Source organism: Pan paniscus, chromosome 1 (assembly GCF_029289425.2).
Source record: "Pan paniscus chromosome 1, NHGRI_mPanPan1-v2.0_pri, whole genome shotgun sequence".
NCBI classification, from domain to species: Eukaryota; Metazoa; Chordata; class Mammalia; order Primates; family Hominidae; genus Pan; species Pan paniscus.
The window spans coordinates 109,269,419-109,285,369 of NC_073249.2; the positions used below are offsets into that span (position 1 = coordinate 109,269,419).

Below are 15,951 nucleotides of genomic sequence, written 5' to 3' on the forward strand. Positions count from 1 at the left end.
TCTTCCTTGGTCCGAGCGCTGGTGGGAGGGAGTCCTGGGAGCACCTTTTTACTGGTGCTGCACCCTTCAATTTCCCATGTAGCTGCTCCCCAACACCACCCCAAGGAGCATTCCTTAGTTTCTCTTCCCTCCATAAATGGAGGCAGAGCTGAGCTCCTGCAGGCTGCTATCGTTTTAAGCTGAGCACACCCAAACACAAATGTGAAGGGCTGAAACAGATCCCTGATGCCCAGATTCCCACAAACTGACAAAGGGGGGAACTAACAGTGCCCAGCTAAACCTGTGACAAGGACAGTCAGGCTACCCTGGAGTTTCCCACTCAAGACTCCCCCGCTGACCTCCTGCCTTCTGGCTCAGATACTGTTCTCCAAGGTCACTTCTGCCTGCCTTCTCCATGTTCTTCTTAAAGTGGCATGGTGAGTTTAATTTCTCATTTCACGCCAACTCAACACTGATTGTGCCTGAGCCACTCAGAAGGCGGGAGGGGGCACAACCCTGCCTCTTCATTTCGGCAGTGGTCACGTACTGCAGGTTGTGAAAAGCGCAGGTGAGTTATAGGCGCAGCTTTGCCACCAATTAGAGCTGGTTGTGTCATCTCAGACAACTTGCTTTTCTTCTCCAGACCTTGATCTTCTCATCTATCACATGATTTCTAAGAAGGCTTTGGAGAGGACTAGCATGGGTTCCGATGCTGGCTTTGTCACTTATTAACTGTGATCTTGGATAAGCTGCTTAACCTCTCTAAGCCTCGGTTTTCTCATCGGTAAGATAGGGATAATAATGCCTGTCTCATAGGGTTATTGAGAAGATTTAATAACATCTGTAAAGACCCTACCACAGAGCCTAGCCCACAATCAGTCCTCAGTAAAGAGCTGCTGGCTAAGACATATTTCTGCTGGAACATTCTGTGGCTCTGGATCCATAGAGGACAGGATTTGGCCAATGACTGCTTAAGGACATTTCAATGGCCCCTTGACAATGACACCATCACTGGGCTGCCCACCTCCTCCCACAGCTGCAGCCCATTCTTGTGATAGCTTCCCTTTTCCCCCACAAATGGGAATGGCTGCTGCCCCGGCTATGCCTATCTGAAGTGGATCCAGCTGGTGAACAGCCGGGACAGCTCAACTACTAGTGGAGTGCAGCTCTCTGCCCAGCCCAGCAGGGGACTGTGCCTCAGTGTAAGCTAATCTAATCTGCAAGATGACAGACCTCAAAAACGGCCCATACAATGAAATGCCCATGGCTTGCAAAACTTTAATTCATGCAGAACCTTTCCTCACAAACAAAATCTTACACAGAACCCCATCTTGGCTTCAGCAGAATCAGGAAAAATACAAAATTGGCAGGGGAAGGAAATAAACAGAACAAGTGGTATCTGAATTTATTTGATATATTCTGGTTGATGGCATTAATTATGATATTTAAAGTCACCATGAGGACAACTCATTAGTAATATCAGTATGTTAAAATATGGTGCATAACATTTTTACTATATGTACAGTCATGCACTGAATAACATTTCAATCAATGAGGAAACACATGTGCAACAGTGATCCTGTAAGATTATAATGGAGCATATATAGAGATCTAATATATGGCACTTAATGTTGGCATGGCAGATCAAGTAGGGGAAATGACTGATATTCAGTAACGGTGCTGGGACATTTCATTTTCCATAATAAAATATATAAATGAAAATATATATCCCATCTAGGTTTGTTGAAGTACACCCTATGATGTCCACACAAGAATGAAATTGCCTAATGATGCATTTCTTAAAACATGTCCCCATCATTAAGTGACCCATGACTGTATACACACACAAATATGGTGACATTTTAATCAAATGATTGCAGTATTCCTGAAACACAGAACATTTTGCAAACAATGTAACTACATTCATAACATTAGGTATCCTTTGAATTGCAGTGTTCTATGACAGAGCAACCACAACCAACCCCCATACATCTCCTGCAAAGAAGGCTGGAGGCAAGTCAGGGTACACCAGCATCTTTAAGGACTGCTTCTCAATCCTGGACCTACACTGGAATCACCTGGGGAGCTTTAAAAAAATAACAGTGCCTGGACCCCACCTGACATAACTGGTCTTAGGATTAATTAGGATTTTTTTTTTGAAGCTCCACAGATGATTCAAATCAGGTGTAGCGAAGCACTGTTACTTTAAAGTGTCTCTACCTACATGGTGCCAGCCAAGTGCTCAAATGAAATATCTTAAGGCTCTCACTAGCTTTAAGTTTCTCTCTTTGGTAGAGACCCAATCACTGGTTCAAGAAAGTTTCATTCTCCTCCAGTCTTCCCCAGTGCTAAAGAAAACAGCTGAGACCCATCAGATACTAGCATTTGTGATGCAATAACGAGTTTAACCAGAATGCATCCTATTTACAGACCTTACAAAGGCACTCGGCCAGCGGATCATGCACGTCCTCCCCACCCAATGGTAAACAGTGTTAAGTGGCCTGAATGAGCCAGGACAGCAGGGTCAAATCAACTTGTCTAGGCTGGAAGCAGGTTATAAACAATCCGGACAAATAACTACTGGATTGCACTTTAACCACACACATTCAGCTGCACCTGTTTATTAAATACCTCCTTAATTTCCCTCTGCCCCACAAAGGGCTTCTGACCCCTGAAAATAATGCTTCTCAACATAAAAATAATTGTTTTCTTCTTGGCAGTTTAATTCCCCTTCCACACATCCCACCCCGCCATTCCCCTATAATAGTAATACCCTGCTGTGCAGACCTCTGCTGCCTCCAAAGAGACACAGGCTCCCAACCCTGACCAGGGCATCCTCTGACCCACAGCCCCTCTCTCTCCCCTCCCAACCTACAATAGAAAGTTCCTCCCAGGCAAGGATCTTTTTTTTTTAAATAACTTTTTTAACTTTAGACATTCTGTACTCTTTGGATTACTCTGCAATAAGCAAATATGACTTCTGTAACATAAAAAGAAAGATCAAAATGTTATATAGAACTGCATGAAAAGAACTAGAAAGAAAATACTAGGTGACAGGATGGCAAGTGATTTTTATTTTTTTCTTAATATTTTACTCCTTCCCCCAGTCCTCTGCAATGAGTATGTACCAGTTTTATAACTGGAAAAAAATTTTAGCCAAAAATAAAAATAATGCATGTTTGCTATATAAAATTCACTACTGTAGTATTTATATATATATACATATTTGGTCTTTGTCCCCAGTTCCTAGCACTGAGCTCCTAAACCCCTTGGAACTTCCTAAGCAATGGGAGTACCTTTTGTTATTTATAAGAAGCCCCTTTTGGCCATCCCAGAGTTTATGCTAACGAGGTGACTGAAGGTGAGCACGGAGGCAGTTTCAAGGAAGGAGCTGGCCACGCTTAGAGTTGTGGAGTTTTCAGCCCCAGCCTTAGACCTCCAAGGACAAGAAGGGGACTGCAGATTGATCCAATCAGCATTGGTCAGTGATTTGATCAGTCATACCCATGTAATGAAATCCCAGATGAAAACCCTAAATAATGGAGTTAGGAGAGCTTCTGGGTGCTGGAAGCGGTGTGCACCAGGAGAGGGCATGGGCAGTCAGCACTACTCCCGTCTCAGACCTTGCCCTATGCACTAAATAGGACTGACCTACGTGACCAATAGGAAATGCACAAATGGTGGAATGTGACTTCCAGGGCTAGGTCATAAAAAGACAAGCATGATGTTATGAGGACATCAAAGCAGCCATATGGGGAGGACCACATGAGGCCTCCTGCCAACAGCTAGCACTAACTTGCTAGCATGTGACTGGAAGTAGATTCTCCAGCCACAGTCAACTCAGTCAAGCCTTCAGATAATGTCAACCCCAGGCATCCTTTTGTTGTTGTTGAGACAGGGTCTCACTCTGTCACCCAGGCTAGAGTGCAGTGGTGCAATCATAGCTCACTGCAGCCTTGACCTCCGAGGCTCAAGTGATGCTCCCACATCAGCCTCCTGAGTATCTGGGACCACCAGCACACACCACCATGCCTGGCTAACTTTTTTATTTCTTATAGAGATGGGATGATATGGTTGGGGTCTCTGTACCCACCTAAATCTCATGTTCAATTATAATCCCCAATGTTAGAGGTGGGGCCTGGTGGGAGGTGACCGGATCACAGGAATGGATCTTCCATGAATGATTTAGCATCACCCTTTTGGTGCTGTGCTTGTTAGAGTTCTCACAGTATCTAATTGTTTAAAAGTGTGTGGCACCTCCCCCTTCTCTCTCTTGCTCCTGCTTTGGCCACGTAAGGCGTGCCTGCTTCCTCTTCACCTTCCACCATGATTGAAAGTTTCCTGTGGTTGCCCCAGAAGCCGAGCAGATGCCAGCATTACGCTCCCTGAACAGCCTGTGGAACTGTGAGACAATTAAACCTCTTTTCTTTATAAATTCTCCAGTCTCATGTATTTATAGCAATGTGAGAACTGACTAATACATAGGGTCTCACTGTGTTGCCCAGGCTGGTCTCAAACTCCTGGGCTCAAGTAATCCTCCTGGCTTTGCTTCCCAGAGTGTAGGGATTACAGGCATGAGCCACTGAACCTGCCCCTTTCCCCCCAACAACATCTTGACTGCAACCTCCTGGGAGACTCCGAGTCAGAAGTATCCAGTTAAGATGTTACTGACTTTCTGAACCACAGAAACTGTGAGATAATAAACATCTATTGTTCCTTTAAGCCTTAAGTTTGGGGCTTTTTTTTTTACATCAATATATAACTAATGTAGACACCTGCAGTCCCTAAGATTGAATGCAAAATTGTGTTACATACACATGAGTGTATTCTTCTGGGAAAAGAGTCCATAAACTTCAAAAGATTCTCAAAGGAATTCAAGACCCAAAAAGATTAAGAAACATAAACATTGCATCAGACAATAAATTGTCAATGAGCAAGGTCCTGTCCTTTTAGATTGGGTTTTGAAATCACCCATCCCACAAATACATGATACCACTTAACTAGTTTTTCAAGATATTTCTTGTTCAAAGATGCTCCCACTTTTTCTTTGTGCTCAAGTCCTAGATAAACCTGGCTAGGGGCAGGAGGTATGATTCAGGAGTTAGTGAGCAGGGAGGGGTCACTGTGCCTGGGAAAGCCAGCTTCTCATGCAATTTTTGGACTATGCCTTGGCTCAGAAACCTACCTCTCTAGGCACAGGATCCAACTTATATGTTCAAGATGCGTGACTGAGCATGTGAAAGTGTCAGAGGGATCGACCTCACCATTTTACATCTACTTTTCCAGTTATGGCCTCTACAATCATCAAAGCTCATTCAGCACCATGCTCCTCCAAATTCTGCATGCGACTCAGCCACACTAGTATCTTTCTTCATCTATAAGATGAAAGTAATACAACGTACCATGTAGCAAACTCACAGGAGACCCTAGAGATCAAATAATACTGTGAAAGCCACCAAATGAATATTTTAAAATTTTATCTCATTTCTGCCAAGGTGAGATATCAATCTAAAAACAGGATAAATCTTTGTAAGTACAAGAACATTAAAAAGAACATTAAGTTTGGGTAAAAAATGCAAAACTGCATATGCAGTAAAATTACATTTAAAAAAAAAAAAATCCTACACCTACAAAAACAACCAAACAAAACATTGATGATACTGGGCTGAATCACTGAATGGTGAGAATTTGAGTGATTTTCTCCTCTCCTATTTTTCTCAATACCTTTTCTCTATTATCTCCTTTTTTTAAATAAGCAAGTATATATTGTTCTAAACTGAAGACAAATGATCATAATGAGTAGCACTTTCCCAGGCACTGTCCTAGTTTCTCTGCATACATCATCTCATTTAATCCTCACAACAGTGAATGGGGTCGATTTCATTACAGCCACATTTACCAGACAAGGAAATGGTTTTCAAGGTTAAGTAACCTTCTCATGACACAGAATGTGACTAAGAGTTTTCTTATTCCATGGCTCACACTAAATGTGCTCTGTGAATATCAGTGAGAAGTAATAAAGCACTGACTGGATCTTCTTGCCCACCTGGTCCTAAAAGAAATGATGGGGAATCTATGCAGTCCCAAGTTAAAAATGGGAACTGAACTGAGCTGCCACAGCATGCTGAATTGGTGGAGTCCGGCCAACTAAGTGCTTCATGGAACTTAAAGGCTCCAGAGAGAAAGCAATCGGGAAGGCCACTTCCACAGGCACATCGGTGACAACTTCTGGGGATTCTTACCTGTCAGCCTTCGGCCAAGGAAGGACAGGAAGTGGCATGGGCTAAAAGATCCTTTGTTTGACCTCTTTCCAGATCAGGTGACAGGAAAACACAACACTTGAACCTTTCCAATAAGGACAGCCAGCACTTACTGAGCCCCAGCCAGGTAACTGACACTGTTCCAAGTACTCTGCTTGTATAACCAGCTTTAACCTTGCAACAGCCCTCTGAGGTAAATACTCCTAGTGACCTCACTTTACGGATGCAGAATCTGAGGCAAGGAGTTAGGGAGTAAATGAAGCTGGCTAAAGACACTTGCACTGGCCAGGCACGGTGGCTCATGCCTGTAATCCCAGCACTCTGGGAGGCCAAGGCAGATGGATCACTTGAGGTTAGGGGTTCGAGACCAGCCTGGCCAACATGGTGAATCCCCAGCTCTACTAAAAATACAAAAATTAGCTGGGTGTGATGGCACATGCCTGTAATCCCAGCTACTCAGGAGGCTGAGGCAGGAGAATTGCTTGAACCTGGGAGATGGAGGTTGCAGCAAGCCGAGATCGCACCACTGCACTCCAGCCCACTCGGTCAATGTCACTGCCATCAAGGGACAGTCTAACCAAGGTCCAGATGGCGCAAGTGGAACCATAAAACCAGGACAGCTCGAGGTTCAGCTTCCCAAGCCCACAGGTGCAAGGACCTTATCTGGATCCATACTTTCATCAAAAATGTCCCTTGAGGCCAGGCACAGTGGCTCATGCCTATAATCCCAGCACTTTGGGAGGGCGAGGCAGGTGGATCACCTGAGGTCAGGAGTTCGAGACCAGCCTGGCCAATATGGTGAAACCCTGTCCCTACTGAAAATACAAAAATTTAGCCCAGCATGGTGATGTGCGCCTGTAATCCCAGCTACTCTGGAGGCTGAGGCAGGAGAATCGCTTGAACCCAGCAGGTGGAGGTTGCAGTGAGCCGAGATCATGTCATTGCACTGTGGGCTGGGCAACAGAGCAAGACTCTATCTAAAAAAAAAAAAAAAAAAAGGTCCCTTGAGGATCCCTCGAGCCTGGGAGGCCGAGGCTGCCGTGAACAATGATTGTGCCACTGCACTCCAGCCTGGGTGACAGAGCGAGATCTTGTCTCAAAAAAAAAAAAAAAAAAAAAAAAGGCTCTTGAAACAGCCATCAATTCCCATGTGATAAATGCACTGTCACAATCCAGCAGCAAACCTAAAGTTTGGAGTGAATTCCTAAGTCTTCGCCTTCACTGACTTCCCACAGCATGGGCAGTAGCTGTGAGATCTTGGGCTGGTTACTTAACCTCTCTGCACCTCAGTTTCCTCATCTGTAAAGTGGTATAATCGTCACAGCATTATGGAAGGATTAAATGAGTTGCTACATTTAAAACTTAATTCCTGGCACACAATAAGTGCTCAAAAAATGTTTAGCCACTAGTTGCAGTAGTAGCAATAGTAGTGATATTAACTCTAGCTGTGGAACTAATTTCTCCCACACACCGTGGCAGGTTGTATTCTCCAGACACAGCAGTAACAATATCTCCTTCCCACATGCTCTTCTGCAATGTGACCATGCCACACACTCCCATCAAGAGGTGGAGTTTAGAATAATTCCCTTCTCTGTGTATCTGGGCAGGAAGTCACTGTGTGACTTCCAATCCTAGGTCATGAAAAGTGATGTAGCTTCCATTTCACTCAGGGTGTCCTGAACCACCACATAAGACAGCCAACGGTCCTGAGGCCATGCTGTGAGGTGGCCCAAGGCACATGGAGAGGCCCTGGGCAGGTGCTCCAGTCCAGAGCTGGCTCCAGCCAAGTCCACCTGCCACGATGTGAGTGAATGAGCCAATCAGCACCCAGCTCCACCTGCCACCATGTGAGTGAACAAGCCTCCACTGTGAGCTGCCCCCAGCCTTGGAACTTCCAGTCATGCCTGCTGTGCCTCTAAATTCTCGACCCACAGATTCTGTGAGCATAACAAAATTGTTGTTTTAAGCCACTGAGATTTGGAAACATTTGTTACATAGAAAGGTAACAAGAACATATGCTATGGCTTCAATCAACATTTTTTTCAGTACCTATTATGATGGATACTAGGACAGAAACTGTGAGGGAGAGATTGATAAGACATAGTTGACAAGTTGTTCTAAGCTGACAATCCTAAAATAAATATACATAACTAATCATTTTAATGGTATACAATAGCAGTGAGGTGCAAAGTGCAAGGTTAAGCCCTCTCAGAAAGTGAAAGCATTCAAAAAGCCTTCAAAAAAGCAGTGACATCTGAATTGGGTCCCAAAGCACAAGGGAAATATATACCACATGAAAACACTGCAGTGCATTCCAGGATTAGCAAGAAGTTTGCGGAGGTCGTTTTGTCACATGACTGGAGGGCACATCAGTGCCAGGCGGAAAAGGGCACCGAAAGGCACATTAATAAAGTCAAACACCTCCTCTGGGACTGGGGAAGTTGAGAAAGAGCCTAACAGAGGTAAGGAAGAAGACGGATCAGATTTACACTTTCGAATTATCACTCTGGTGGCAGGTGGAGGACAGAGCAGAGGGCAGGACTGGAAGCAGACAGACCAAATTCACAGTCAAATGCGACAAGATGAGGGCCTGGCCTGGTTTTAAATCCAAGGACAAAAATATCATTCATTCACTCTTTCATTCTTTCTCTTATCTGAATCCCCAGTGGTACCTAAAATAGAGCTGGTCTAAAGATGATGATTAATGAATGTTAAATTATTGATACTACTTCTAAGAAGATGTAACTGCCAGCTACAGAACCATCCAAAAGGACTGCAAACCCAGTAATTCATTTCATCCCAACCTGACTGATCTCTCTGATGTCTGCACTGCTGTGTCACTAGACTGCCTGATTGTCCTAGGTTGAGACATTTAGCTACTGAGGGATGGGTGGCTGCTTCTAAGCTGCTGCCTAATTCCCTCATTACTAAATGTTGAAGCTGCTTCCTTAGAGGACTGCTAAACCATAACTCAAAAATATTTTAAACATGCTACTATTTACTTAGATTAGAATATTTACTTAAATATTTTAAAAATTACAGTATTTTAAGTCTTTTATCTCTTCTGACTACTACCACTAACCCTGCTTCCCCTCATTTTTCCAGAGATTAGCACTACTGTGATTTAAGGATAGAGCTCTCCAGACTTAAAAAAAAAAAAAAATGCTTTTATATCCAGATGTATGTAACCACTGAAAAATACACATTATTTTTCAGCATTTTTTACATAAACATTATCATCCCTTTCATTGAGTTATGATCCTCAGTTTTCCTCCTCAAAGTTTTTGAGATCAAATGTAGTTCCCATTTTTCCTCTTTATATAGCTGCACAGTATTCCATCATAGGATTACACCACATTTTATTTATTCCAATATTAATGAATATTTAGGTTATTTATACTTTTTTTTTTCTATAACCAACAAGCCCATGCCTTCTACTGCTTATCCTTTCCCCACCTGAATTTGTACAATCCCCAGCTTCTCTTATCCATGACCATTGAAACCCCAGGGAAGACCTTATCACTTTCAGGATGTCCATGGCTGTTTCACCCTATGCCATGCTTGGAACCAGAAAAGCCCAAAAGACCCCACTTCCCGCCCTTCTATTCTGCTCCTCCTCTCCTATCGCTCATTTCTTTGACTCCATCCTCCACTCCTCCCAGAAAAGGTAGGGATAGCACCTGAGTCCTGCCACCCTCTCACCTGCATTCCCCCTCACTCTCATGCGAAAGACAGCACAGAAGCAGCATCCAAAAAGAAAGGCAGCGAGGGAGCCCTGCAGCCTGCCCTAGGCCAGCCATGCCCACAGCCACAGGAATAGACACTTTTTTCAGCCCAACCTAGATTCAAGGCAGCATCTAATAGAAATGCCTATAAGTAAATATAAGTGCTAGTATTTGCCTTCTATTTTCTAGAGGGGAAAAAAATTAAAAGGCGATTAGAAAAAAAGGTCTTGCTCCTCTCTCCTCTCCCCTCTCTCCTCTCCCCTCTTTCCACGGTCTCCCTCTGATGCCGAGCCGAAGCTGGACGGTACTGCTGCCATCTCAGCTCACTGCAACCTCCCTGCCTGATTCTCCTGCCTCAGCCTGCCGAGTGCCTGCGATTGCAGGCGCGCGCCGCCACACCTGACTGGTTTTCGTATTTTTTTGGTGGAGACGGGGTTTCGATGTGTCGGCCGGGCTGGTCTCCAGCTCCTAACCGCGAGTGATCTGCCAGCCTCGGCCTCCCGAGGTGCCGGGATTGCAGACGGAGTCTCGTTAACTCAGTGCTCAATGGCGCCCAGGCTGGAGTGCAGTGGCGTGAACTCGGCTCGCTACAACCACCTCCCAGCCGCCTGCCTTGGCCTCCCTAAGTGCCGAGATTGCAGCCTCTGCCTGGCAGCCACCCCGTCTGGGAAGTGAGGAGCGTCTCTGCCTGACCGCCCATCGTCTGGGATGTGAGGAGCCCCTCTGCCCGGCCAGCCGCCCCGTCCGGGAGGGAGGTGGGGGGGTCAGCCCCCCGCCCGGCCAGCCGCCCCGTCCGGGAGGGAGTTGAGGGGGTCAGCCCCCCGCCCGGCCAGCCGCCCCGTCCGGGAGGGAGTTGAGGGGGTCAGCCCCCCGCCCGGCCAGCCGCCCTGTCCGGGAGGGAGGTGGGGGGGTCAGCCCCCCGCCTGGCCAGCCGCCCCGTCCGGGAGGGAGGTGGGGGTATCAGCCCCCCGCCCGGCCAGCCGCCCTGTCCGGGAGGTGAGGGGCGCCTCTGCCCGGCCACTCCTACCGGGAAGTGAGGAGCCCCTCTGCCCGGCCAGCCGCCCCGTCTGGGAGGGAGGTGGGGGGGGTCAGCCCCCCGCCCGGCCAGCCACCCTGTCCGGGAGGTGAGGGGCGCTTCTGCCCGGCCGCCCCTACTGGGAAGTGAGGAGCTCCTCTGCCCGGCCACCACCCCATCTGGGAGGTGTACTCAACAGCTCATTGAGAACGGGCCATGAAGACAATGGCGGTTTTGTGGAATAGAAAGGGGGGAAAGGTGGGGAAAAGATTGAGAAATCGGATGGTTGCCGTGTCTGTGTAGAAAGAGGTAGACATGGGAGACTTTTCATTTTGTTCTGTACTAAGAAAAATTCTTCTGCCTTGGGATCCTGTTGATCTGTGACCTTACCCCCAACCCTGTGCTCTCTGAAACATGTGCTGTATCCACTCAGGGTTGAATGGATTAAGGGCGGTGCAAGATGTGCTTTGTTAAACAGATGCTTGAAGGCAGCATGTTCGTTAAGAGTCATCACCACTCCCTAATCTCAAGTACCCAGGGACACAAACACTGCGGAAGGCCGCAGGGTCCTCTGCCTAGGAAAACGAGAGAACTTTGTTCACTTGTTTATCTGCTGACCTTCCCTCCACTATTGTCCTGTGACCCTGCCAAATCCCCCTCGGCGAGAAACACCCAAGAATGATCAATAAAAAATAAAAAATAAAAAATAAAAAAAAATAAAAATAAAAAATAAAAAAAATAAAAATAAAAATAAAAAAATTAAAAGGCAAGATCAGATTACTTGCCTGTAAATGTTCTCCCTGTAATTACTCTGACCGCTCTTTCTTTCTGTCCGGTTTTGGAGATAACAGAAATAGGCCGAGTGTTGGGCATTTTTTTTTTAAAGAGAGCAGCTTCGTGGCAACACTCCCTCTGAGAAGTCCAGAGGCTCAGTGAACCGCAGCTTAGAGTGAGTTCCAGTAAAAGGACCATCACTCGAACCAGTAAGTGCCTCATTCCTTCTCACAGCATACATTTCACAGCAATTACTGTTGCTATTATTTTACGCTTCATTTCTGGACCTAGGATACCCCAGTTTCTCCAGACTCTCAGTCTGGTCCCCAGATTTTCAGTCTGGGAGAAAGGTGTCTGCTGGATTTCAAACAGTCCCACTACTGGCCGCCACCACCACCCTCTCCTAAAGAGGACTGGAATAACTTCCACAGCTCCTGCCACACTCAGCACTGCCTGCACCTCTTCCTGGAGCTGGCAGGGCCCCAGCAGTGCGCCCCTCAATGCTCTCACAGCTTCAGGAAGAGGACTGCTAAGCCCAGGGCCCTGCTGACAACAGGCCGGGAGCGCATCTGCAGGCAGCGTCAGGATGTCAGCTACCAGGCAGCAGAGGGATGCGGGGCGCCAACAGCAAAAGCACTTGGGGGGCTTTTTCAAGTGGCATCAGAACTAGACCTGGATACAAAGGGGTGGCCCTGGCTTCAGGAAGCCCATGATAAGTCAGTCTGCTGTGTCCTTCAACACAGTGTCCCCACCTTCTGTCTCCCAACACTAGGCCATGGAGACACAAAACTAGAAAATGGGGCTGCCTAGCTAGGAATGCCCAGGCAGTGAATTGGGGTCTCCAAAGGAACCTCAGAGCCATGTCCTACTCAGAGCAGCTCCTTCAGCTCTTCACCCTGGAAAGCACTCCAGTACAAAACAGGAATATTCCTCTTCTCCTGACTCTGCCCAAGGCACTGCTGTGACCCTCTCAGCAGTGGAAGCACTAGCCAATGTGCCATCCTCTTGGATGATAGCTGGATAATCGCAATAAGCAGAGCCCCAACAACTAGCTCCAGTGTGTGGGCAGAAGTGGAGAGGATGGAGAAAGGATACAAAAAGACACTGGGATTTCAGGGCAACCCATGAGTGAGGATCACAGCACAGCTATGCCTTGCAAGGACCAGAACTGGAAAATCTTTGTGACTTAGACCACCCTCCTCAGGACAGCTCCCACCACTCTTCAGGGACAAAGTTCCTTTACTCAGCCATAGTTTCTGTGCTCCAAATACTCAGCTTACACATGCCTGTTGCTGCTGCACTCCCCACTGTGGTTCTCAGCGCAAATTCCCCAGAAAGCAAGCAATCTGACTGGCTGGGAGACTTTTTTTTTTTTAACCAGGCCCCCAGAGTTGTAGATTTTGGGGTCATTTACAATATGCATTTCCCCAACACACTCAGATCTAGGTGGCCTTGACCAGATGGGCATCTGTATTCCATTACCCAGCATATAACCACTTTGGGCAACAGGAACTGTGAAGGGCCCCCAAACCATTCCCCACCAAGAGTGTGGGTGGCAGGCACCCTGAAATATGTCTAGCATACTCATAAAGCATGAACATCTACACATAACTAAATAGTGAGAGCACTGACACTGCTTCTGGGGGTTTTCCCAAGCACCTGTTACGTATGATAACAATGGATGGCCGCTCCTTCCCCCTCAGCTTTGACTTTCATTGCTGGTGGCTCAGGCTCCTGTGCTTGGCTCTCATCGGTGGGTAGCCCTGGATTGGACATTTTCCCTATTCAATTCAAGGACCATGTTCTTGAGCATAACTATGACCAGGCAGTAGGCAGTGGGCCCTGCTCATTCTTTCTAGGGAGGCACAGATAAGCCAGCATCACAGATGCAAAAAAACAGAACTGTGGAAGTAGAGACTAATTCTTCAGCAGCCCAGAGAAGAGAACTGGGAAACAGGGCCCTCGCAGATACACAAGACCAAGCTGGAGAGTTCAGGGACTTCCAAAAGAAGGTACAAGAATGAGCACTATACTATAGGGGGGTGGGTCACAAAAGCAGGAAAAGGTCCCCAAACAAAGAATCCATCAGTCAATTACAGCACTCTCCCCATGTGGTGAAATAGTATGCAACCATTTAAAAGCTGCAGAGTACAATATTTATGAACACCTAAAAATGCTGAAAGCACACTACTAAGTAAAAGGGGAGAAAGGCTATAAAAGGATTTGAAAGTATTTTCGTAAAGATAAACACCCACACACACCCACACACCTCTATATATGTGTGGGAAAAGGACTGGGCTAGTATATTTAAAAAACGCTAAAGGGAGGTCGGGTAATAAGGGATTGTTTTTTCTTTGCACTTTGTGTTTTCTAAGTATTCCATAGTCTGAATGAATTAGCTTCATAATTAGGACCAACAGTCATAAGCAATTTCTCAGACCACCTGCCTCATAAAACCCAAAAAAAGAAGTCAGAGAGGGGTGAATATTTTGGTACAGATGAATTCAGGTTGTGTAAGTGGAGAGGAGGGAGGTGGCCAAGGAGCCTGAAGTGGGGGAGGGGGGCTGATGTGAAATAGGGAATGGGTGGAGAGAAAATGATTGCAAAATTGGCTGGAGCCAGCCTGGTCAGGTCAACTTTGCAGGTGTGTGAAGTGTCAAATGGTTAATCAGTTGCCCTCTATTTGAGCTACTTAATGCACAAGGGCCTGGTTGAACAGGTTTGACCTCATTTACTTTTTCTTAAAGCTGTTTAGCCGCTTTCCTAAAAACTCCTATTTTCTGAGTTATTAAACTTTCCATTCCATGTTGATCCCTTCCAAGCCCTCTAACGCATCTCTTCTCTTGCTTCCTCCAATTGGATGCCTTCATGAGGCATTAACAGATACTGTGAGCCCTGATGAAACTCATCCTTTCAGGGTACAAGGAAGGCACCTGAATGACAGATGGTTTGAGGAATCTTGAGAAAGCAGAAGTTTAGGCATTAACATGCAGGCTGTCGCTGACTTACACAGAGCCAAGGACATGACATACAGCATGGGGCCATTTCTAAATCCCCACTGAAGGCAAGGGTCCTGGAGGGAATGGGATTTGGAACAAGATTTGGGCTTTGAACATTCGCTACAGGCTCTGACAAAGCAGTGATGGTTCAAAAGCCTCTGCCCCCTGGTGGCAAGCCCTGCCCAGATGCTGTTAAGGGGCTCTCCAGGCACGCCCTCCTAATTAGGGGCAAGATCAGAGAAGCCTCTTTGGAAGAAGACAAAAGGCACAATGAGATGTAGTCTCCTGAAGTAGAGGCTTTCTCTCTGGTTATCACCTGAAACAGGAAATAAGGACTGAGTACCTGCTCAATTCCAGGTACTAGCCAAATCTGCAGCAAACTAGCATTTCCAAAGGTGTCTTCTTACTTTAATCTCACAGCCACCCTGTGAGGGAAGTGTACATTCCCCATTTTACTGATGAGATGAGCAAACTGAGGCTCGGAAAAATTGTCAGTGGGATACAGAGTTGGCATCCAAACCCACAATCTCTGACTCTAAGCTTCTGTTTCATTCATTCCAAAAATATATATGGTGTCTCCTCTTTGCTGGACACTGTACTGGGCTGATAAGCTACAAGACCCAATCTTTACAGTCTAGGAGGCAGAGATAGATAAGTAAACAGAGGCGGCAAAGCGTGGCACTGTGAAAGATGCACTGAGCTAGGTGTTCCACGGGCGTCAGGAAAGGCTTCACACAAGAGAGGTGGCTTGTGCCCAGTTTTAATTAGGATGAGTAGGTATTTCTGCTAGATCATGGTGGGGTGGGGAGGACATGACATAGGACCTCAGCAGAGAGCAGCTCGAATCTATGCAGAGCTGCATGAGGAGCTGGAGGTCCAGAGTACCGCAGCAGTTTGACATTGATGGGTGGTAGGGTCCATGAAAGTAGAGGAAGACCAAGAGGAAGCAGCAGACAGGGGCCAGGCCAGGGCAGGGATAGGGTGCTCTACTAAAGAGCATGGGCTTTGAACTATGAGCAGTGGAGAGCCACTGGGGGTGTAAATAAGGAAACAGATATTCCAAATCCTGCCTTGGGAAGATTGTTCTGGCAGAAGTGATGGGAAAGGGGCCCTGGCAGAAGATTCCTTCATGGTCCTGCGGTGATCCAGGTGAGAGCTGCTGAGGACCCCAACCAAATCAGATCACTGGACCTCCACTG

At 46.5% G+C, this 15,951-nt stretch overlaps 1 protein-coding gene across 3 annotated transcripts in view; it reads right to left on the minus strand.

Annotated features, from left to right (window-relative positions):
* Positions 1-15,951, minus strand: part of IGSF3 (immunoglobulin superfamily member 3) — a 94,631-nt gene that overhangs the window by 42,458 nt on the left and 36,222 nt on the right. The window lies entirely within an intron of this gene.